Genomic DNA, 22,873 nt, shown 5'->3' with positions numbered 1-22,873 from the left:
TACTGGGGAAAGACAACAACCCATCCAGCCACCCAGACAACATCCTCACAACAACGACAGTAATAATAATAATAAGTAAAGAGATTTTGTAGCACTTTTATTCTGTTAGAGATTAAGGGCCAGAAGAGCCTGCAGAAATAACCCATTCTGAGCCTGCTTAGACTGCTCTGGCTCAATGCTGGGAGATGCTCGGAACTGTAGTTTCTATATTTATACTATATATCTATATCTATATCTATATCCTGCCTTTCTCCCAAGTTGTGCAACCAAGACGCCTTGGGTCCCAATTTGGGGGAAAGGCGGGATACAACAAATAAAACAAAGCAAACTGGGCCAGGCAGAGGGTTTCCTCCATCGTGGCTCAGCTGAGAAGTTCTGGGCGCAGAGTCTTTATAGCCATTGACCAGGCTGGGTCTCCTTCGCTCTGCCTTCCTCTTGCAAACGCTCCCAAGAAGAAGAAGAGGCTCCGCCTGTGACCCTGAGCCAAGGCTGACCGCTAGTAACCTTTGTACAGCTTCGCCTCGCGCACGCGCAGAAGGCAGGACGCGCCACTCTCTCTCTCTCTCTCGTTTCACCCCACTAACGGTCCCTCTATAGGACGTCACCAAGCAAGCCAGCCAGCCCCTCTCGCGCGCCACCCGGAGCCAGCCAATCAGGAGGCTCCTCGGCGGCGATTGTGAGGTGCGCCAGCGAGAGAAGCGGAAGGAGAGGGCGGGGTCTCGGGAGGGGGCGGAGACTCAGAGGGGGGCGGGACCCCGGCTCCGACACGGCCCTCGCTGATTGGCTGAGCGGGGGTCGGCCCCGCCCCCTTAAGGCTGGGGCTAGAACACTGACTGGCGGAGGCCTTAGTCGGCACACGCGCAGAGAGTGCGGCTGGGCGAAGGCGGCTGCTGCGAGGCAGAGCGAGGACCGGTATGTCGGAGGGTCGCGGGTGGGAAGTGGCAGAGAAGGAAGGAGGAAAAGAGGGAAGGAAGGAAAGCAGGAAGGAAGGGAGGAGGGTTGCTTCCTTCCTTCTTTCCTATTGGGGGAAGGGTCTTCCAGGCCAAGGCAGCTTTGGAGTGGGAGGAAAAGGAAGGCCAGCACATGGGGGCTGAGGAGCCCAGGAGCCACCCTCAAAAGGGAGGACATTCCCGGGGAGTAATAATGATAATGGAGGACCCAATGCCAGCTGAAGGAACCTGACATCCCCCCAATTCCTATCAATGTAAGTTCGTGCTTCCCTGCCCTGGCTCAAAATGGAGGGCGCTCAGGAAAGAATGTAGGACGCGACCCAATCCAGGCTGCTTTAAAATGAAAAAACAACCCCATTCCTGTGAATGTAAATGGACATTGAGGAAGGGGAGGACCCCATGAAAGCTAAAGAAGCCCCCACGCCTATCAGTGTGAATCCATGCTGCTCAGAATGGAGGATGCTTTGGAGTTCTCCTCCTGGGGAGAAGGTTGGAATGTAGGACCTGTCATGGAAAGGAGGACCTCTGGTCCCCCTGGGCTAAAAACACTCCTGTCAGTGTAAATCCATGCCACTTAGCCATACTGATGCGGGACATTCAAGGGGAAAAACGAAAAGGAGGACATGAGCCAATAAAAGCTTAAAAAAACCCCCCACTCATCAATGTAAATTCATGCTTCTCAGCCATGCTCAAAAGGGAGGAGATTTAAGGGAGGAAAATGGAGGACATGAGCCAATAAAAGCTACCCACCCCCAACTCAGTGCAAATCCATGCTGCTTAGCCCTGCTCACAATGGAGGACCTTTTGGAATTTCTCCTGAAGAGAAGGCTGAAATGTAGGACATGTCCTGGAAAAGGAGGACCTCTGACACACTGAGCTAAAAACACTCCTGTCAGTGTAGATCCACACTTCTTAGCTTTGCTCCAGTTGGAGGACCTAATGGAATTCCTCTTAGAGAGAAGGCTGAAATGTAGGACATGTCCTGGAAAAGGCCATCCAGGGGAGGAGGGGGCTCTTGAGGCCTAGGCCTGTTGGAGGTGGCCTGTGGCTATTCATCCTGAGCAAAGCCAGACTCACTCCACCCAGCTGGCCTTCCCTTTTTATGGGGAGGAAGAGGGCTTCAAGCCCAACCAGGCTGCCTCACCTCACTTGGGACTGAATCTGGCTGGAATGGGAAGGTCTCTACCTCCCTCCCTTTCTCTCAGCCGGCTTCAGGTGGAGCATTCTGCTTCTTCTTCGCTCCATGTTTGGCAGCTGAATGCGTGACCTGCCTCCTCTGTGTCTGGGCAGCAGGGAAGCTCCCTGTGCTTGGACTTAACGGTGCTGTCCCAGGTGACAACACATATCCTCCTTTTTCCAGGACACACCCTTCATTTCAGACTTCTGTCCAGGGTGGGATGTCAAAATGTCCTCCATTTTGAGCATGGCCAAGAAGCATAGATTTACAGGCCAGGCCTCACCTGGACTACTGTGTCCAGTTCTGCGCACCACAGTTCAAAAAGGATGTTGAGAAGCTGGAGGGTGTCCAGAGGAGGGTGACCAAAAGGCTGAAGGGCCTGGGAACTGTGCCCTATGAGGAGGAGAAGGAGAAGGAGATGGGTATGTTTAGCCTGGAGAAGAGAAGGTTAAGAAGTGATTGTGATACCTGTTTAAGTATTTGAAAGCATGTCATATTGAGGATGAAGCAAGCTTATTTTCTGCTGCTTCAGAGGCTAAGGCCCAGAGCTATGGATTCAAACTACACTCATCCCTCCATATTTGCGGCTTTGATATTTGCGGATTTGATTATTCACAGATTTGATTAATAAGTTCTCTCTAGGAATATCTAGGTCCTCCAGTGCAACTCTGTGATCAACTTTAACTAAAAGTTGCACTGAAAGACCTAGAGATTCCTAGAGAGAATACTCTACTAGGCATTTGTAGCTCCTCCAGGGCAGTTCTATGGCCAGCTTCTGTCAGACGTTGAGCACTGGAGACCTAGAGATTCCCAGAGAGGTGTCCTCTCAGGTAAAAACGTGGCGTTTTTGTTATTTGCAGTTTTTCCATATTCACGGGGTCTTGTGCCCCTAACCCTAGCGAATATGGAGGGACAAGTGTATAGGCAAAGAGATTCCACCTCAACATTAGGAGGAACTGTTTGACAGTAAGAGCTGCCTCTTAGTCTGGTGGAATCTCCTTCTTTGGAGGCCTTTTAAACAGAGGCTGGATGGCTATCTGCTGGGGGCGCTTTGATTCTGTGTTCCTGAATGGCAGGGGGTTTGACGGGATAGCCCTTGTGGCCTCTCCCAACTCTATGATTCTATGAGTGTTTTTAGCTTGTATTGCATAAATGTCCTGCATTTTCCTTGCTGGTGCCTTTGCAGTTCAGCCCTCTGGTCACCCTGGGCCCAGAAGGCAGCTCTGCTGTGCTTGTCCTTTGATGATGCACATAGGTTTAGGTTTGCTGGTTGTTTGAGCTGCATCTACGCCACAGAAATGATCCAGTTTGCACCACTTTAACTGCCATGGCTCAGTGCTGTGGAATTGTGGGAACTGTAGTTTGTTGTGGAACCAGAGCTCCCTGACAGACAAGGCTGAATGTCTTACAAAATTACAGTTCACAGAATTCCATAGCCTTGAATCTTGGCAGTTAAAATGGTGTCAAATTGGATCATTTGTACAGTGTGGATGCAGCCTCAGTCACCTTTGACCACTGATTTTCAATCCTAAAAGGGTTTGTTCCCCTCTTTCTATGCCTTTAAAAAATAAAAGATGTAATGGAGGGAATTGTATTATATGGAACTTCCGATGCCCTGGATTTTACTATTGGGAGCACAGGAGGATCTCAAGACATTTCTGCTGCTATTGTATTAAACACAAAAGGTCTCACACTTCCTTTTGAGTTCATCTAGCAAGTAAAGCACAGGTCCTATTTTTTGTTGGAGAAGGTGGATATAAAAGGCCTATGATGAATCTGCAAGCTGTACTGACATGCCTGCACACACACGCACACACACACAGTTCAGCAAATGGGAAACACACCTGTTTCTATAAATGTAAACAGTGTGGCCAGACGTGAGTTCTCCTTTAGTATGTAAAGAAGAAATTGCTGTTTAACATGATCATGGTGGGAGATAAGAATTAAATGTGTATCTTTAAATGTAAATTATTTTGAACCAGTAAGGAAACTACTTTTTTTACAGTGCACTCTGGGCTGTGGCTTTGTATAAAATGACAACTAGTGTGTAAGACTTCTCTCTTTCACCACATGTTGGGCAACTTTCACCAAAAACAAAACAGCAAAATATACGTTCATTAACACAAATTGTCTAGAAGCGCAGAACATGCTAAAATATCCTTCATTAATATTAAACATTTTCTTGGCATTGGAGGATGTTCAAGTGTGGGGTTGTTAGGAGTGAGCATAAATTGTTATTACAGTCATCTGGATATTTGAGGTTCCTGTGTACTCATATAGCCAGAAGGTGGCATGGTAGAGGATAGTGTGAGTGAATGGCTCTAAAATGTGTATGTTTATAAAAACCAATATCAGGTTGCAGCAGCATGTGAAACTGGGGAGTTATCTCCATTCTGTTTTACTTCTTCTTTCTGATTCCAAAGAAAAGAGACTGCTAGGAAAGACAGTGATAGGAAAGGTGAGAAATTCAGTTAGTGGAGGCCTAAATAACCTCAAGGCACTGGATCCTGTCTAATCTTAGAAGCTGTGTAGGGTCAGCCTTGGTTAGAACTTGGATGGGAGACTGCCAGTGAATTCCAGGTTGCCAGGAACAAGGAACTGGCAAAATGACCTCTAAGCATTGGTTGTTTAGGAAACATCTGTGAAATTCATGGGGTCACCATATGTCTACAGGTGACTTGAATGCACATACACACCGACCCACCAGTGGAGTGAACACAATAACTCTTAAAGCTGAACCTTGATGGATAAATTGGCTTTGAAATTATGCTGGCAAGAATTTAGACTCAAATCGATAATAAAATAAGGAAATAAGATTGGCTGATGAGATAGATTTGCATAGGATGTGTATCAGCAATTTGGCAGCCAACTTCAATAGAATTTGTAATTGCATTTCCAGCATGGTATTGAGTTGGAATTCCAGCCTTAGAGCTGGAATGGTAAGTATTCATGTTTTATAGGTGACCATTCCTTTAAAGTAGATTAACATAAAATCATTAGCAACTTTTTGCATGTGAATTGTAGCTTTGGATGTATTTCTTCTGCTGTGTTTTATTTTTAGGAAATATTTTTGAAATATTTAATAATATAAGCCATTTTTGAATTAACAGGAATTTCTTGCAGGAAGATCAAATAGCTTGCTGTGTCTTATCTAAGATGTGCACAAGTGAGCATCCCAACATCCTTGCATAGCTTTTGAAATCATAAGATTTCAGATCATAGTTCTAGAAGGTTTTGATGTGTTCTTTTTGGAGGCTTCTTTTTACATATAAATTGCCACCTTTTGTGAAACTGGTTTTTCCTCCAGTAAGGAATTGAGAATTTTAGAAAAGCTTCATAACGTTACGGATCACTATTTCATAGGGTGGTGTATTGGTTTGAGCTTTGGATTACGACTCTGGAAACCAGGGCTTGAATTTCCACTTGATCATGTGATGCCACTGGGTGACTTCGGGCAAGTCATGCTCTCTCAGCCTCAGAAGAAGGTAAAAGCAAACCCTCTCTGAACAAATCTGGCCAATAATCTCCCCTCTCAACAAATCTTGTAATAAGTTTGCTTAAGGGCTGCCTGGAGTCAGAAACGACTTGAAGGCACACAAAAATGTGTCATCAAGGCCCAGGAAAGTCACTGTATATAAGTTACAGCTTCTTTTATCAGGAAAGCCAGAATAGGAGAGAGGAGGCAACCCAGTCCATTTCTTCTTGTGTGCATACCAGGTTCCAGTATACATGCACAGTTTGAAACTGGCAGTTAGTCCACTTGCCTCATGGCTAGAAAGCATTCTACAAACACAGCCTGAGTAATGCAATGAGTGTTCTCTGCTGTTGAAATTAATGGGATAGCTCCTGGTCATATGAAGATCAGTGTAGGTTGTGGTGCCCTACAGCACTCTTAAGTGTTGAATTGTTGATATTGCAGTGTGTTGATTAACAGGAAAGGGATAATGGTATGTTACCAGTGAAGAACACACAGTCTCTTTAAGTTTCAAAACAGTAAATGAAAAGCAGTTGTAAGAGTGGTAGTAATGATATATTTCTTATGATGAGCAAAACTCTCTTGAGTCTACAGTAGTTAGTTGGTTCTGAAAAGTCTTATTCTGGAAAGCAAACAGAGACCCTTAACAGGAGCATAAAAAGGAGGAAGGAAGTGGGCGGGGGGGGGGGGGAATGTGACAGTACCTTTACGACCAACTCTTTTTTATTTGCATGAGCTTTCATGGATAAAATCCCACTTCTTTAGATGCATGCCAAGTGGTGTTAAGGCCTCAGGGATAAAGCATATTTATACTGTTGTGGAAGTGGGATAGAATGGAATAGGATCCAGAAAGATACAAATCACGAGCCTTGTCCTAAACCTTCAAGTGGCTTCAGAAGGTGATAAGGTATTTCAGATCTTTACAGTAGTCAATTGTTGTTGATGTGTGAAAACAACAAATCTCCTTACCAAAAATCAGTTTCCCAGGGTTCAACAAGCATATTTTGGGGTAGCTGTACTGGTCATGCAGCAAAATAAAACAAAATCCAAAATGCACAAAAAACCCCACCTTTATTTGCCAATCAAAATGCAACAAAAAATGAATAATACAAGCTTTCAAAGCGCTGTTTTTTTCTTCATCAGGCAAAATATGTTTTAAAAAAATCATGTAGAAGGGGAAAAAGTGATGATGTTGGAGTCACAGGTCTACATTTTGTATTCGATGTTGTCTTTATTGCAGTTCAGTTGGTTTGGGGGGGATCTTAGTGCAGGCAAAAGCCACTCCTCTCTTGGCCAATGGGTACTAAGACAAAGGACAGTAAACTCTATAAACTCCAAGGTTCAAAATGTTCTCTAAGAATATTTCTTTTGTTATATCCCCTCTTAGTAGGAGGTGATGAATGACTGCCCTTTAAGCCCTATGTGGTGGTAAATATTGTATTCTTGTAGCATCAGGAGAACGTTTTGATAATGTTATATAAATCTCAGAAATTATCATCACTTGTCTTAATCTATGGCTTTAAGTGTGCTGTTACATGTACACAGAATCCCTGCATGGTTTGCATTAGACTTGTCTCTCAGCTGAACTGAATGGAGAAACCTTTATCCATGAAGCCTTTACCTTTACCAATGATTTCAGTGGTTCTTCTCTGCATATGACTATGTCTAGGAACAGACGAGTGTTTTCAGACACTGGATCATCACAGAACACTTTCAACATCAACTTCTTTGGAAGGACCCCAGTGTATTTCACAGGATTCTGAGTGGCATTATATAATGCATATTGGCCTGGTTCAGACATAATACTAAGCTGTGGTTTAGCTTTGCTTGCACAAGCCGTATACTCACGTGATCCCTCCTTCTCTGGCATGGCTGTGAGGAGATTGGAAGTCTCCGTTTCTGTTTTCAGTTAAGAGCAGTTTAGCATTTTGTTTGAATTCAAAACTATGGTTAATTTTAACTCTGGCTTATTCAGCATTTTTATTGAATACACCTATTTCATAGAACATGGTTTGTTTTACTAAAGTAGTTAAGACTGGGGACATTTTATCCAGGTCTAGACATAACACTAATTGCTGTTACTTAAGAAGAAGAAGAAGAAGAAACCAAAGCTTCAGATCTCCTTGTAGCCTTGCAGTTCTAAAGGGATGGGGGAATTGCATGAATATGAAGCTTGCATATTCATTTTATTTGGTATACTGGCCAAGCTTGTTTGTTTCATTACATATTTCCAGAATATGTTGAATTACTAGATAAAAGTACTTCCTATCTCAATTATTTTAAAATATATTAAAAGTAGCAAGTCAGTTTTATTTACAAAAACAGCATTCTTGTAGTAATTGGGCAATTTCTTATTTTCAGAAAAAGTTGTATAACACAGTTAAATAAATGATAGATATGAACCTAGGCTAGATTTTCCAAAACAGAGTGAAACTAAATCTAATGGCACACTTACTAATATGTACAGATAGCTATCCTTTCTCCGTCTACATCTGTAGCTTGAATTAACTTTAGCAAGTATTTCATAAGAAATTAGATTTTTATGGATGAAATCTGATGAAAAGTTCAATCCTAAAGATCCCCATAAATGAGCAAATGAAATATTTTTTAAGAAGCCTTCTGCTCATGCAGTGGGAATCTCCCCCTCTCCCCCTGCACATCACCTGCACCTCTTTTGGAGGGTTCCCCAACCTTTTGGAGTGGATTTGCAATCTGTAGAGGAGGGGAAGAATGTGATCTACAAACTGTGTCTGTTCAGTTGTTCAAAGGACAACTATAATCTTGTAGAAGTTTATCTCTGTTTCCATACCTGTAATTCATAGAATTGTAATTTGTACAGGTGTGTGTTCATATAGCTTTGTGCCCTTTGCATTCCTTGTTTCAAAGCTTATACATATCATAACCATATGTATGCATCAATTTTATCTTGATAGTCTGGGTATATGTAATAAACTTGTTAGAAGTGATGACCTGTATATCGTGTCTTAAGAGAAGCTGGCTCCTAATGAGGAAAAAGAAAATATTTAAATCTTGGTGTGTTTCTTCAGATCCCAGGTCCCCATTATTTTGAATGTCATGGCCAAACTGTATTCATAAAGATAGATTGCACTTCTTTATCAACATTAAAAATGTATGGATCAGGTTTGTTTGCTGTCTTGATAGAAAACTTGCATATTAGTTCATCGTTAATTGTTTGTATATCTTAGTTTATTTTTCTTGCTATCACTCTTGCAGGACATATCTTGTATGCCTTAGAAGTGTATGGAAAGTCCAGCAGTTTACTAGGAATTTGAATTAAATTGTGAATTAAATTATTGTATCCAGACTTCCCCCCCCCCAAAAAAAAAAAAAATTATTTAGCAGCATATACAGTATTTTGCTTATAGGAGACATAACACCACATTGGATGAATGGCTGCCAAAGCTGCGAAGGAGATAGGGATGGAAGGGTCTCTATGACTAGAAGGGACTTCAAGAAATTGTTCAAACAGATGAGTCCCACTTAGTGCTGATACTAATACTAATAATAATTTCTTACCCGCCTCTTTCCATGGCATGTTTTCCTCACTTAATGAAGGAGATATGTTCTTGGACATTACTTCTCTAACAGAAAGGTTGGTAGCAGAGGCAGAAATAACATGAATAGGGATAGATTCCTACATCACAAAAGAAAAGAACAGTTCAACGTGTTTCAGCAAAGTTTTTATTCAAAACTGATAATATGCACATGTGAATTGAAAAATTAGGTCAGGTAAGCCTTGCATAAGCAAGCAAACACTTTGAAATTCCTAGAGATCATATCAAAGTTTCTTCCAAAATATATCCAAGCATATCTTTTTATTTCACTAGTCTCTATTTTCCTAATGGTTTACATTTTGGTGGCTGTACTAATAGATTTATGCTTTTTTAACATTTTGTGGGATAGTGTTGAGGTAGGCTTATCTGCTCTCCCATTTACTCTCAGGTTTGATGTTCACACATACTCAGTAAGGGATTTTGGAAAAGGCTGCTATTTACTTTGCTTGTTGTAGGCAGGCCCACACAACTACAGTAGGGCTGGCTATACATAGAACCCTATTCTTTCCCAGCTGAAGCTTTATTGGAGGTTCTACTGCAGACACACTGCTGCAACTTGATATCAAAAATCTGTGTTACTTCAGCCCTCCTTTATCATCCTCCCTATGCTGATACTGCTAAAAAATTTCCAGCTAAATAGAGGATAAGAAGGAAAATGTTGGGGCTGGGCAGGTGTAAAAAAACTTTATATGAAAGAGCACCTGCATCAAAAGCTTTGTTAAGTGAGCTATGCTTGTACGAGCCTAGACATGGACTCACCATCTCAGTAAGCCCTACTTGCCTAGTTGCTATACAAGAAAGGCTTACGTCTCTTCCCACCACCTCCTTACAGTGCAGTCGCTATCAGACCCAACATGTCTGAGAATCCAGAGTAGACAACTATAGTCTTTTGTTTATCCAGTTAATCTTGGTTAACTACCAAATGATCCTTAATAACAATGATACTCTAATTCTGAAGATAAATTGTATCTGTTGTTATCTTAAGTAAGGTATGTTATCTGTCCCTCTTGATGAGGTTTAAAAAGCTCAGTAATGTTTTTCATTGTTTTGTAACCTTATTACAAAATATGTTAGCAATTTACATTCTTGCTGCATGAAAAAAACATAGTGAAAATTACAAAATAGATGCGAGTCTTGGGGCTGTGTGTCATGTTATGGCAGAGATGGACCTATCCTTTTTTCACTAAATAGGGACCACTCCTTTCTGCAAGGCTTGGAAGTTTACTCAGCAGTGGGAAAACACATACTGTATTTAATGCATTCAGGAACTATAGATAAATGGTTTGTTCAGATAGTAAGCATTCAACATAAGATCTGAAATGCCCACATCTCTCTCAAATATTACAGAAGTGTGATGATCATGTTGTGATAGAAACATAGTTGTTGTAATCCACGAGGCATGCTTCAGTAAAGCCCTGTACTGTGGATAGGGCAGCAGACTATTCTCCCAGATGAGCTTGCCCATGTTCTGAGGTGCTGCTTCTTTTGGTCTCACTACTCTCACAGAAATATCTGGCAGCAACATGATATAGGACCTTATTGATGGCTGCTCGCAGGTTCTGGAACTTTCTTCTTACTTATCCTTTAGTAATGTGAAAATGTATTCTGTTTCAGCAGGTCTTGAGTACTGTGCTCAAGTGGAAAATGTCTGTATCATCTGTAGCTTTTTCCTTTTTTAAATGGGTATGTTTTTAATTCTGTTGATAGTTTGATTATATGTTATGTGTGATATGAACTTTTAGTTGTATTTAGCAGGCTTTGCAGACTGAGCAAGTATGAGGCTTTTTCCTTATTGAGGATTCAAGGGGCTTTGCCCTCATGGATTGCTTGAAGAACATGTATTGCATCTTATTCTCTCTTCCAGGTTTTGTCTGCTTGTGTGGCTTCAATAAATGCCAGGTGGTGTAGGCTCTATTTCATAGGATGGAATTGGTAGATCTTCTCTGAGCACTTCTTGCCTAAGAAAACCCTATCCTTAGTGCACACTAAGTGCAGCCGGGTTAAGGAATGTGTTTCCTCCTCACCCAATATATTTGTGTTCTCCTGCTTTCCTGTCAGAAAAGCTTTCTTGCTGTCTTTAGGAGGTAGCATTGCTTTTCTCATTCACTCAAATAGTGTAATATTCTATTACTCTAATATTTTTTCTACCAATAATAAGTGAAACTGGACGTTTTCCTTTGTCAAATCAAAGCTGTGGCTTCTTAAGTGTCTGTCAATGACACATGGAGAATGTTCATGTGGTCCACTTGATAAAATAGCTTCATTAAAACACAATACACAATACAGCTAGGGAAAGACTGATGTATTTGTGGTCCAAAGGACACCTCCTTTTGGAGAGAGTATACTTTTGTTTATCGGATAGTAAGAATTAATTGGATGAATAGTGCCATGTTGCTGCTCTGGTGAAATTCTGTACAAACATTTGTTTAGGAATTGTTTGCTAGGATGGACAGTGCTGGGGTGGGTACCAGTCATCCTAACAGTCATAGCCTGGAAGTAATAAAATAAGGAAAGCCTTATCATCTTACATACTGGTGATCAACTAGACTGTTTTGTATTCCTGGTAGACGTAATAAACACTATAATTCCTCAGGACAAGGTAAGGAGCACATCATATCTGCTCCATTCTAGAATGGTAGCTAGGTTAGCCTTATTGTTGCTGTCTTGTTTTACAGTCTACCAAGTGCTACTGCCTGGAGATTTGGAGCATGAGGAATCTGAATCTAGAAATCAGAGGGATCAAGTAATGTGGCACACTCAGTTTAGTGCCACTTTTTGTGATTGTGCTGTCTTGATTCTATCCATGTCATTTCATTAAAATGTTTTGCCAGTTTTATTTGGAATTATTCCCAGAGCACCTATCACCACACATCACAGAAAGGAATGTCAAAGCAAGCTTGAAAGATAAACTATTTCTGGCATTTGAATGGTTTAAAACAGTATGGAAAACCACTGTCAGAAACTGAATTCTAATTGAATACTGTAAGAATATTTAATCAAGTGGAATGTAGAACTGCTAAATGTGACATGCTATCGATAAAAGAGGTAAAATTAATGAATTGAAACAAATAAAACTCTATGATAGAAATATCATTAAAAGCTTTAACCATAATGGAGATTGCAAATATTTGGGAAGCTGGGATATCCAATGTAAAAATGAGATACAGTAGTTTACTAGTATTTAGTATATTAAAAAAAATAGCATGCAAAATCTTAAAATCAAACTTCACAGGAGAAACATAGTTTAGGCAATAATACCTGGCTTGTACTACTTAGTCAGTATAGGGCTGGAATTTGGACTTAAACAAAATGTACAAGATAGAAAAAAAACCCAGGAAATTATAACAGCACACCATCATTGAGATGTTATTGGTTAGTTCCAGTTAGTGCAGATTATCTGAATCAATTATTGATTGGTAAGTTAACACATATGTAAATCTCAATTAACTCAATGGCTCTACTTTAATCAGGGCTAACAATAGGATTTAGGTCCCACTTTTATATCCTCAGAGTTATATTGACTATATTACCACATAATATTGGTGGCTTTGGTGGTTGTGGTGGTGATTACAAGTGATACATGTTTTTTAAGGGAAAAGATCCGTGTGAGAATACACCAAAGAAAGCAGTAGGAAAAAAAGGTAATAGATTTATATGAAGAGAATGTATTGACCGCTGAAGACACAAAAGAAAGCATTGAAGTCTGGCAAAACAAACCACTATACGATCAATATATTAAACCCATAGAAAGAAAAGGTGAGAAAGATAACATCTGAAAATGAATGTATAACAGGATACCAAAAATAGAAACTGAAGGATGTATATTTGCAGCTCTAGATTAGGTGCTCTAGATAAATTGAATCAAGGAAATGTTGAAAAAATAACTACAGATAGTAAATGTCATGTATGTAAAGAAAAAGATCAAGTTGTTGACTGCCTAATTAGTTCTTGTAGGGAGAAAAAGATGGGATGGAAGGGGCAGCTTGAAGAGGCCCCTTCTGAAGACTGATTGGGGCTGCACAGACACACGCTGTGGCCCCAAACTGCCTTGAATCTAGCCGGAAAAGGAGCGGATGAGATCCGCTCCTTTTTTGGCTGAGGAAAAGCTGACTTTGCCAGCCCTGCTGTGACCCCATGGCAGCTTCATGATGCTCCAGCATCATGCAGCGTGTAAACACCACCCCTCTGGAGAGTCATGAAGCCACATCTGGGCAGCCTCCCAAACTCTGGGCAGCTTCAGGGAGCCTTGTGATGTGCGGTGTCAGAACACCACACTCAAAAGCCACCCAGGCAGTGGCTTTAAAGGGCTGTCTGTTCAGGCCCTTAGTAAGATCACACTAAACACCATGATAAAGCAATTGAACCTTGGAATATATGCAAGCAAATGAAATAAAATAATTATCATCTGCAAAGTACTGGTGGGAACATAAGCTAGAAAAAGTTATCCAAAATGGTGAAGTAAAAATCTTATGGGACTTCATAATTCAAGCTGATAAACAATTAGAACATAATATGCCCAACATAACTGTGGTTGAGAAAAATAATATTTGGATTATTAGTGTGGCAATTGTTGAGGATAACTGAAGACAAAGAAAAGGGAAAGATTATGAAATACCAAGACTGACAAACTGAAATCCAGCACCTCTGGGAAAAGAACAGTCTTATTTGTCTTCTTCCTCAGTTTCACAGTCTACCAGGTGTTCTGGCTGAAGTTTTGGACCATTAGTAATTCAGATTTTATCCAACAGTCTAGTGATCAGTGAGGTGTCAGCAGATAAGTGTCATGTTCTCAGATAGTGTCAATTTTAGTAATTGTAGTATTCTGATCCTTTGTATGACTATTTCATTCAGATGTTTTGTCAGTCCATTTGGAATTATTCCCAGACCACCTCTCGCCACTTAAATCACAGTTTTTAAAAATAAACCTATTCTTATTCAATTTATATCTCACCTTTATCTTGGCATGAGACTCAAGGCAGTTTACAATATAGAATAAAAACAGAATACAGGTAAAAAAAACCTACTGTAATTTTAAAAAGTTTTTTTGAAAATGTTAAATAAGTAACCCTATTAAAAACATAAATTTAAGCCAGTTTAAAACACACAGAAGGCAACAGAATAGTATGCTCCATTAAAAGATCCTTCTGCCATGAACAGTATTGATGGTTTTATGTTTTCCAGAGCTAAATTGCAGTATTACAAATTAGGGAGGAGCCAGCATTAAGACTTTTAGGTGGTTTGTCGGTGCAGAACGCTCAACAAAAGAGACCACTAGTCTATAGCAATATGGTTGCCACATTTCCTAACAGTGTGTCTTTACAAGTGGTGGCATCCTTATAATTAGGCTTATGGTGACTACAGCTAATGGAGTTGCAATCTAACATCTGTGGGCCGTAGATACTTCCTGTCCTATACCAAGTGAGTTCCAGGCAAAGCTTTTTCTTATAAGTGCAATTTGGGATAAAGGCATTGGTTGAATTTATTGTTTTTAGCTGGAGAAAGTATAGAGGCAAAGATGCTTATTGCCATTTTACTGATAGCAAATATGGAGGTGTATGTTTACAAATGCTGAAAGTGAATAATAGCATTCTTAATATTTGATACTTAAATGTGGCAATTAGTATAATAACCTGCTATGAAAGTATATGAGTGTATATGCTGAAGTATATGAATGCAGACTTTTGTTTTTATTGTATGCATTTCTAACTTACTGTGACCTTATCACAGGGTTTTCTGGGGCTGAGAGTGTGTGACTTGCCATGACAGAGTTGGGAATTGAACCCTGGCCTCCAGAGTCTCCACAGTTGAAGTCTAATGCTCAAACCTGGCTCAATGTAATCTTTACTGTAGAGTAAAATGCATATGCAAAGAGCCCATTATTGACACCATTTTTAGTGTGAATACTCATTTTACTTGTCAGGGTGTTCAACAGAGATGTTAAGTTTGTATATCTTTAAAACCTACTTTGGGATCTTCACATCTAGAATGTGACATATACTCATAAATGTGCTATTGGTAGGTCTAATAGATGATTTCCCCCCCACCGAACTCCTGTTTCTGTGGGGCAGCTAGCGTTAGTTTCTCTGCTATCATAACAACATAATAAAAATGTCAAAGAAAACATGCTTTATGTTATCAAATCCTTTGCTTTTAGAGTTACAATACCCCCCCCCCCCCCAGTAGTAATAGTAGTATTAGGACACTTCTTGATCACCATATTTTTTTCATTTATGTGGAAGGCCACACTATTCCCACTCCAATTTACAAGGGCACATTTGAGAATATGGTTCTACTTCCAGTTTGCAATACAAATACCTATTGTGTTGACACCTGAATCTTACCTGTGCACTTTCTTTACATTCTGAAATCAAAGCAAACATTCTGAACTCAAATTTACATATTTTATTTGCCTTAGATGCTGAATGCCAGCTGCTGTAGCTGAATGTTGGACTTAAATCGGACTTTGTGGGGGCAAGATAAATAGAATCATAGAATCGAAGTCCAACCCTGTTCTGCCATGCGGGAAAACACATTCAAAGAACTCCCGACAGATGGCCTTTGTTTAAAAGCCTCCAAAGAAGGAGATTCCCAAACTCCAAAGCAGCAGCATGTTCCACTGTGGAACTGCTCTTACTGTGAAGACGTTCTTTCTAATGTTTAGGTGGAACCCCTTTTCTTTCAGTTTGAATCCACTGCTTCATCAGCTGGTCTCTGGAGCAGCAGAAAACAAGCTTGCTCCATTCTCACTATGACAGCCCTTCAAATATTTAAACATGGTTTAATCTTGCAGCCTCATTTTCTGCATACACCATGTAGAGGCTGCAACATTTGAAGACGAGGGAAGGTAATGCCATTATGTCAGTGCAAAGATGCAATTTGGGACTTGAATTGCAGACAGATTACAGGGCTCCCTGAGGCTAAGCATGAAGTCATTCTTTGGTTCTCAGTTAAGATGTCACTGTCCTGATGGTCATTCAGAGTAGTTTGTGGTGAAATCAAGGCTGGCAATTTTGTTGTTGTGTGCCTTCAAGTAATTTCCAACTTATGGCAACCCAAAGGCGGCGTGGGATATCTTGGGGTTTTCTTGGCAAGATTTGTTCACAGGAATAGAATTGTTAGTCTGTAGAATCAGTGTGTAGAGGCATCTTGTAGCACCTGTGAGACTAACTGAAAGAAATTGGCAGCATGAGCTTTTGTAGGCTTGAGCCTACTTCCTCAGATGCATTTTAATTGTTTAATTGTAACACCTTTTTAATGTGTTTTTGTTTGGGAGCTGCCTTGGTTTCCTTCTGGGAGAAAGGTGGCATAGAAATCAAATAGGAAAACATAGGGGGATAGTTGCCCATAGGGAAGCATAGGAGAATAAATTGCCCATAGGGAAACATTGGGGAATACTTGCAATATATATATCTGAAGATGGCAGCCAGATGCTGGTGAAACATCACGAATAAACCTTTCTAGAATATGGCCTTGTAGGCCGAAACCCCCCCCCCCAACCCCCCCCCCCCATGAATGCCTGCCAGGAAAGCCTTCAGTTTCACAAACAGGAAACTCCAGCTCCCAGAATTCCATATCCTTGAGCCAGGGCAGTTAAAGCGGTGCCAAACCGGGTTATTGTTCCAGTGTGGATGCAGGCAGTTCTCCAAAGTACCCCTACGACTACTCCCTTTTCGACTTGCCCCATTGGCTTAGCTTGGTGACAGCGGGAGCTCCTGGTGGAAGGAGCCAGCTTTGAGGGCGGCTTGGCTTTTGGGGGGGAGGCTGGTGGAAGGAAGGAAGGAAGAGAGCGGCCGAGGAGGAGGAGGAGGAGGAGGGCCTTTCTGCCTGGGTCCCTGACAGTGGAGCGCAGCCAGCAGCTGATGCTGGATGCTGGATGTCCGGTGTGGAACCGCGTCACAAAGAGGATTGTCTGTTTCCACGGCAACCCTCCTCCTCCGAGGCTTCTAACCCCCTCCCTTTGGTTGCTGCTGCTGCTGCTGCTGCAGAAGGGGAGCGGCGAGGCCGGCTGGTGGGTGGGGGGACGGAGCAAGGAAGGCTGGCTGCCCTCCCTCCCTCCCGCCCACCAGGAGCCGCAGGTAAAGGCCGTTGCCCTCCAGCCTCCGGGGGTCAGAGCCCGAAAGGCAGGCGCCACGCCGGGCTTTGAGTGGGATCTCTCCCCATCCATTCATCCATCCATCCATCCATCCATTCATGGCTCCCTCTTGCAGGCTCTTTCTCCCATGCAACAGGTGAACACTGTGGCATGAAATGGGCTCCATCAAGGTGCAGCTACACTGCAGGAATAATCGGTTCAGGTCGCTTGAACAGCCTTGGCTCAGCGCTAGGGAATTCTGGGAACTGTAGTTCTGTGAGACTTATTTAGCTTCTCCGTCAGAGAGCTCTGGCGCCCTGTAAACATTTTATGATTTTGTGCTGGCCGTGTGCCGTAATGAATAATTCGATTAAGGATGCTCTGGCACCACCACCACAACAACAACAACATAATAATAATAATAATAATAATAATAAATTTTATTTATATTTGTATTATATATTATTTATTTATAAATTTATATTTCTAACAAATGTTTATTTGTTAATTTTTTATTTATTTAATTTTTAAAAATTTTTTATTTACAGAGCAAAAATTAAAAATGCATACAATTCCCAGGGTTGCAGCACTGAGCCAGAGTAGTTAAAAGCAGGGTTATTTCTACAGTGTGTTCTGGATCTCAGTGTCCTAACCACAAAGGAGGACAAGGCACTGCAAAATGTAGGACATGCTAGAACAGTGGGGGGGCATGACCAAATAAAAGGTAAAAACACTGCTAGGAATATAAATGCATGCTTCTTAGTCATGCACAAAATGGAGGACATTTATAAATTCCTCCAAAACAGAAGGCTGGAATGTAGGAAATGTCCAGGAAAAGGAGGACGTCTGGCCAGCCTGCTCTCAGTTGATCCCTTACAGACTGATAGGTTCCCCCTAAATGGAGTAGTGGTGGTGGAAACTTATCACTTGGATTTGTAACTGGTTGACCAGCTGAACCCAAAGGGTGCTCAGCAATGGCTCCTTTTCATCCTGGAGAGAAGTGACCAGTGGGGTCCCACAGGGCTCTGTCCTGGGCCCAGTGCTATTCAACATCTTTATCAATGACTTGGATGAGAGAATTGGGAGCATACTTATCAAATTTGCAGATGACACCAAATTAGGAGGAATAGCTTATACTCCAGAGGACAGGATCAAAAATCAAAATGACCTGAATAGACTGGAAAGCTGGGCCAAAACTAACAAAATGAAATTCAACACGGAGAAATGTAAGGCATTGAACGTAGGATGGAAAAATGAAATGCACAGATATAGGATGGGGGGCACCTGGCTGAACATGTGAAAGGGACCTAGGAGTCCAAGTAGACCACAATTTGAACATGAGTCAACAGTGCAATGTCGCAGCTAAAAAGGCCAATGCAGTTTTAGGCTGCATCAATAGAAGTATAAAGAATAAAGTCCTCACCCACATAACGATCACTCCCATATACCATGGACACTTTTGGTCTATACGATGACTTTGTCCACGATCATTAGATTTTAATGTTATTTATATGATTTTAATCTCACTCTGTAATTCTTTTTAAGGAGGATATTGTGTATATTATTATATGATTTTATATGTTGTTCGCCGCTTTCATTGTTTTTACAAAAAGTGGGATACAAATAAAAAAAGTTTTTATTAAGTATAGTGTCTAGATCAAGGGAAATATGAAGACGCAGAGCAACAGTTATATAATTTCAAACCAGTTAAAGGTTATAATACCTTAGTTCAGATGCAGAATGTGCCAGATATCACCCAGACTGCTTGCAGCAAAACCAGTTTTTGGATGTGCATTGTCCAAAAATCAATAGAAGTATAGTGTCTAGATCAAGGGATGTAATAGCGCCACCCTATTCTGCTTTGGTCAGCCTGCCCCCCCCCCCCCCCCGGGAATACTGTGTCCAGTTTTGGGCACCACAATTCAAAAAGGACAGTGAGAAGCTGGAGCATGTCCAGGAGAAGGCAATCAAGATGGTGAAGGGTCTGGAATCCATCCCTTATGAGGAGAGACTTTGGGAGCTGGGGATGTTTAGTCTGGAGAAGAGAAGGTTAAGAGGTGATATGATAGCCCTGTTTAAATATTTGAAGGGATGCCATATTGAGGAGGAAGCAAGCTTGTTTTCTGCTGCTCTAGAGAAAAGGACCTGGAACAGTGGATGAAAGCTACAGGAAAAGAGATTCCACCTCAACATTAGGAGGAACTTCCTGACAGTAAGGGCTTTTCGACAGTGGAACTCACTCCTTCCTCGGAGTGTAGTGGAGTCTCCCTCCTTGGAGGTCTTTAAACAGAGGTTGGATGGTGTCGGGGATGCTTTGATTGAGATTTCCTGCATTGCAGGGGTTTGGACTGGATGGTCCTTGTGGTCTCTTCCAACTCTATGATTCTATGATGCTGTGCGTGGGTTAAAGGGTTATCGCCACTCATAATCACTGTTTAGCAAATATTGGGTTCAAAACTGAATGGATATAGTGGATCAGTAGTTAAAATGTGTATCTGACTATTTGCAGAAAGGTAGGTATCTTGGCCTGTTACAGCAAAGACGCTTCATATCTTTAAGACTAGCAGACTTTTTATGGCATTGGATTTCATGCTACCGTCCATGAAATTTATCCTATAATTAATATATTAGTCTTAAAGATGTTATGGAATTCTCTGCTTTATTTGGGTGTTATAAAACATTTCGGCATTATATCCACTATCTGCCCCCTCCCCCAGGTAACTATAGTGACTAAGGAGAATATCATACTACACCCTTGTACTGCTGCTATTCCGCTTTTATTGCACTGGCTACTTTCTGTGGCATTCTGGGATTGTAGTTTGGTAACGTCTAAGAGCTCTCTGACTGAGAATTCTAAATTCTCTTCCCTAAACTGCAAATCCCAGAGTGCTATAGCAGTGAAAGTGGAATAGCAGCACCATAAAAAGTGTAGTGCAGTATTCTCCTAATTGTGTTCTGACAAAGCAGTCTTGTAACATACTTTTATTTTCAGCAAACTACTTAAATGTAACTGGTTATGGCGTAAATGCAAAAGCAGACAGTAAAATCAAAGCTCTGTACATTTGAGTAAATGACTGACTGTATAGTAAAGATGGATTAGTGGACTAATGAGTTGAATTGGTTTGTTACAATGCAATTAGCTTTGCTGTATTCAAAAGTCTCAGCATGATAGAATGCCAGGACTAACTCTATTCTTATAGTAACCCCATTAGTTGAACTAAATTCAAGTGAATAATTAAATGGTTGTAGTAATACCTATACAGCAACACCACAAAATAAAATGCTCAGACTTTATGATGATAAATAACTTGTAAAATGTGATCTCAACCATTACTTTTTAGTATGTTAGTAAAAATGAAGAGTTAAAAGAATATGTTTGAATAATTTATAATTTAGTTTTAATAATTAGTACCTATTTTATTTGAAGCTGTAACTTCTGTTTTAGTGTCGTCATGGGTATTTCCAGTGTTCTGGTTTGAGGCTGAGGCAAATACTGTAGTTTAAGTCTTGTAAACATGACCCACTGCCTTGCAACTTGAAGTAAATGGTGTTAAGGAAAACAGGATTGCCTTTGAAATAAATCTAGCATTCTGTTTATAACACTGCCCAGCAAATTGGCATGGGATGTTCCATGGCTTTTCATCAAAATATTTGAATTAAAAATGTATTGTTTTTGAACATACAGAGTCCTTTTAGCTAATAACCACAAATAGCTGTTTTCTCCATTAATGTATCCAATCTTTTTGAAGGACCCTAACAACCTAAATATTGCAGAGCTGAGTGTACCTAGGCTCCTTAAGTCTTGCCTGTAACCATGCCATGTAACATAGTTTTAGGGAATTTCATGCATTGAATAAAAACTCTTTGCTGAAAGCAGTGCTGGAAGAAACAATGGTGCGTGCGCCAGTGGCATGCGTGTGCTGCTGCGCTGCAGTGAGCACGAGCACCATTACTTGTAATGGGGCTCAAGCATATGCACAATTTATTTTATGCAGGGGAGGGGCAGCGGAACGGATTCCCCGCGTAAAAGAAAGGTGCACTGTATAATCAAGTGTACTGTACATACTTGATTTTTTAAAAGAAAAAACATCTCATTTTTTAAAAGACAGAATTTAATTAGATATATGTTAAGTTTTTTTTTAATGTAGCTCCATAACATGTGTCTTGTACAACAATATTGGTCCTCAGTGGCACAAGTCAAGGGAAAACAACACAGTGAAACAATAAACATGGTATTGGGAACTAATTCATTGAAATAGCACTAATATTAGGTACGTATGGCTCATACAAAATCATTAAGATCAAATTGAGCAGTAAGTATGTTTCTGAGGAGGAAAATTCTTGGCATTCTGTGGAAAGTTGGAAGAAAGTTGATGTGGCACATTTTTCTGGAAAGTGTTTTCTGTAGATCTGGAAGTCATCAAGAAGTCCCTTAATTTGAGTTTGAGATGGTGTGTACAGCTGAAGTAAGGTCTCTTTTGAGGGATTGTAGGAAAACGTACAACAGGAGATGCTTCTTTGAATGTCCAGAGCCTAGATCATTTAAAGGTCAGCAGATGGTCCCTAAGGGGCAGTTCTGTGACACCCCTTTCCTTGCCAGATCGAGGCCAGGGCAACCATACGTCGAGGCCCTGATCTGGCCTTTCCACAGCGCAAAAAGAAGCCACTTTTCGGCACTACTTTGGTGTGAATCAACCAAACATTTTGACATCCCCCCTGTGCGGTTGGGCATGTGGCGTGATGCTGGCATGGGGGCAGCCAGTATACATATGCCATGCCCCCACACCGGCGCATAACGCTAGTTTGTAGAGGCTGTCTGAGTCTAATGTTTCAGAAAGCAGAATCAGTACCTTTGAGGAGGCATCCTTAAACTGATAATAAGCTCTGATCTCTCAGGATTTCTATAATTGATGTTAATAGGTGGGCCACTGTATTGTGGGCCTGGTTTAATTTCTGAAGACTCTTCAAAGGTATCCCTGCATATAGTGCTCTTATGTGTCATAGCTAGGGCAAGCTTATGTCAAACAGGGGTAGGAGTGGGGGATGTTTCAAAGATATCAGGTGAGAATCATGGAGCAATGTTGAGATTATAAATCTATTGGGCTGCTGAAACATATCTCCCTGATCAGTACAGCCAACTGAGCCAGGTCTGGCTACCGATTTAGGGACTAGCTGTTATTGGTAGGCTTTTTTCTATGCTGAGAAACCTCAACAGACTTCTGTGTTTGTGAAGTCCAATAGTAGCAAGCGCTAGGTGTCTTGGAAGTAGGTTAGTAATAGATGTCTTGGAGCTGCCAACTTTATTCCCTACAGTATTCCAGGGGGAAATGACATTATGAGAGCTCTTTGACTCAGCCAAGTATACTGTAATGTAGTAGATCCCTCAAGAATTGAGTTGGCACAGTTGCGACATTGCTGTGGTATTGGCTTGTTGGTTTATGACTCCTGGCTTGTTTTAGAGCAACAAATCAGGAATCTCAGTTTGGTTGACATCTTAAGCTTTCCTGGTTTGTTTAGCCATTGTACTTTCAAGTGTACACCAACACACAGAAGCCCACATTCTGTGGAACTCTGGTTTATAATTTGTGCTAACCTAGAATTATGGGCTCATGGATTTGAGGCTAC

At 41.1% G+C, this 22,873-nt stretch overlaps 1 protein-coding gene across 2 annotated transcripts in view; it reads left to right on the top strand.

Moving 5' to 3' along the window:
- Positions 1-837: 837 nt before the first annotated feature.
- Positions 838-22,873, top strand: part of LOC149318205 (fatty acid CoA ligase Acsl3-like) — a 66,683-nt gene continuing 44,647 nt past the window's right edge. For both annotated transcript variants that reach the window (XM_089509236.1, XM_089509233.1), the window contains exon 1: positions 838-912. The gene's annotated coding sequence lies outside the window, so the exon portion shown is untranslated. The remainder of the gene's footprint in view (positions 913-22,873) is intronic.

The sequence above is a fragment of the Sceloporus occidentalis genome, unplaced genomic scaffold (genome assembly GCF_023333645.1).
Source record: "Sceloporus occidentalis isolate IW3139 unplaced genomic scaffold, rSceOcc1.0.p SCAF_2, whole genome shotgun sequence".
In the NCBI taxonomy this organism is placed as follows: domain Eukaryota; kingdom Metazoa; phylum Chordata; class Lepidosauria; order Squamata; family Phrynosomatidae; genus Sceloporus; species Sceloporus occidentalis.
The sequence above is the reverse complement of the archived record's forward strand: the minus strand, read 5'-3'. Positions and strand labels throughout refer to the sequence as shown.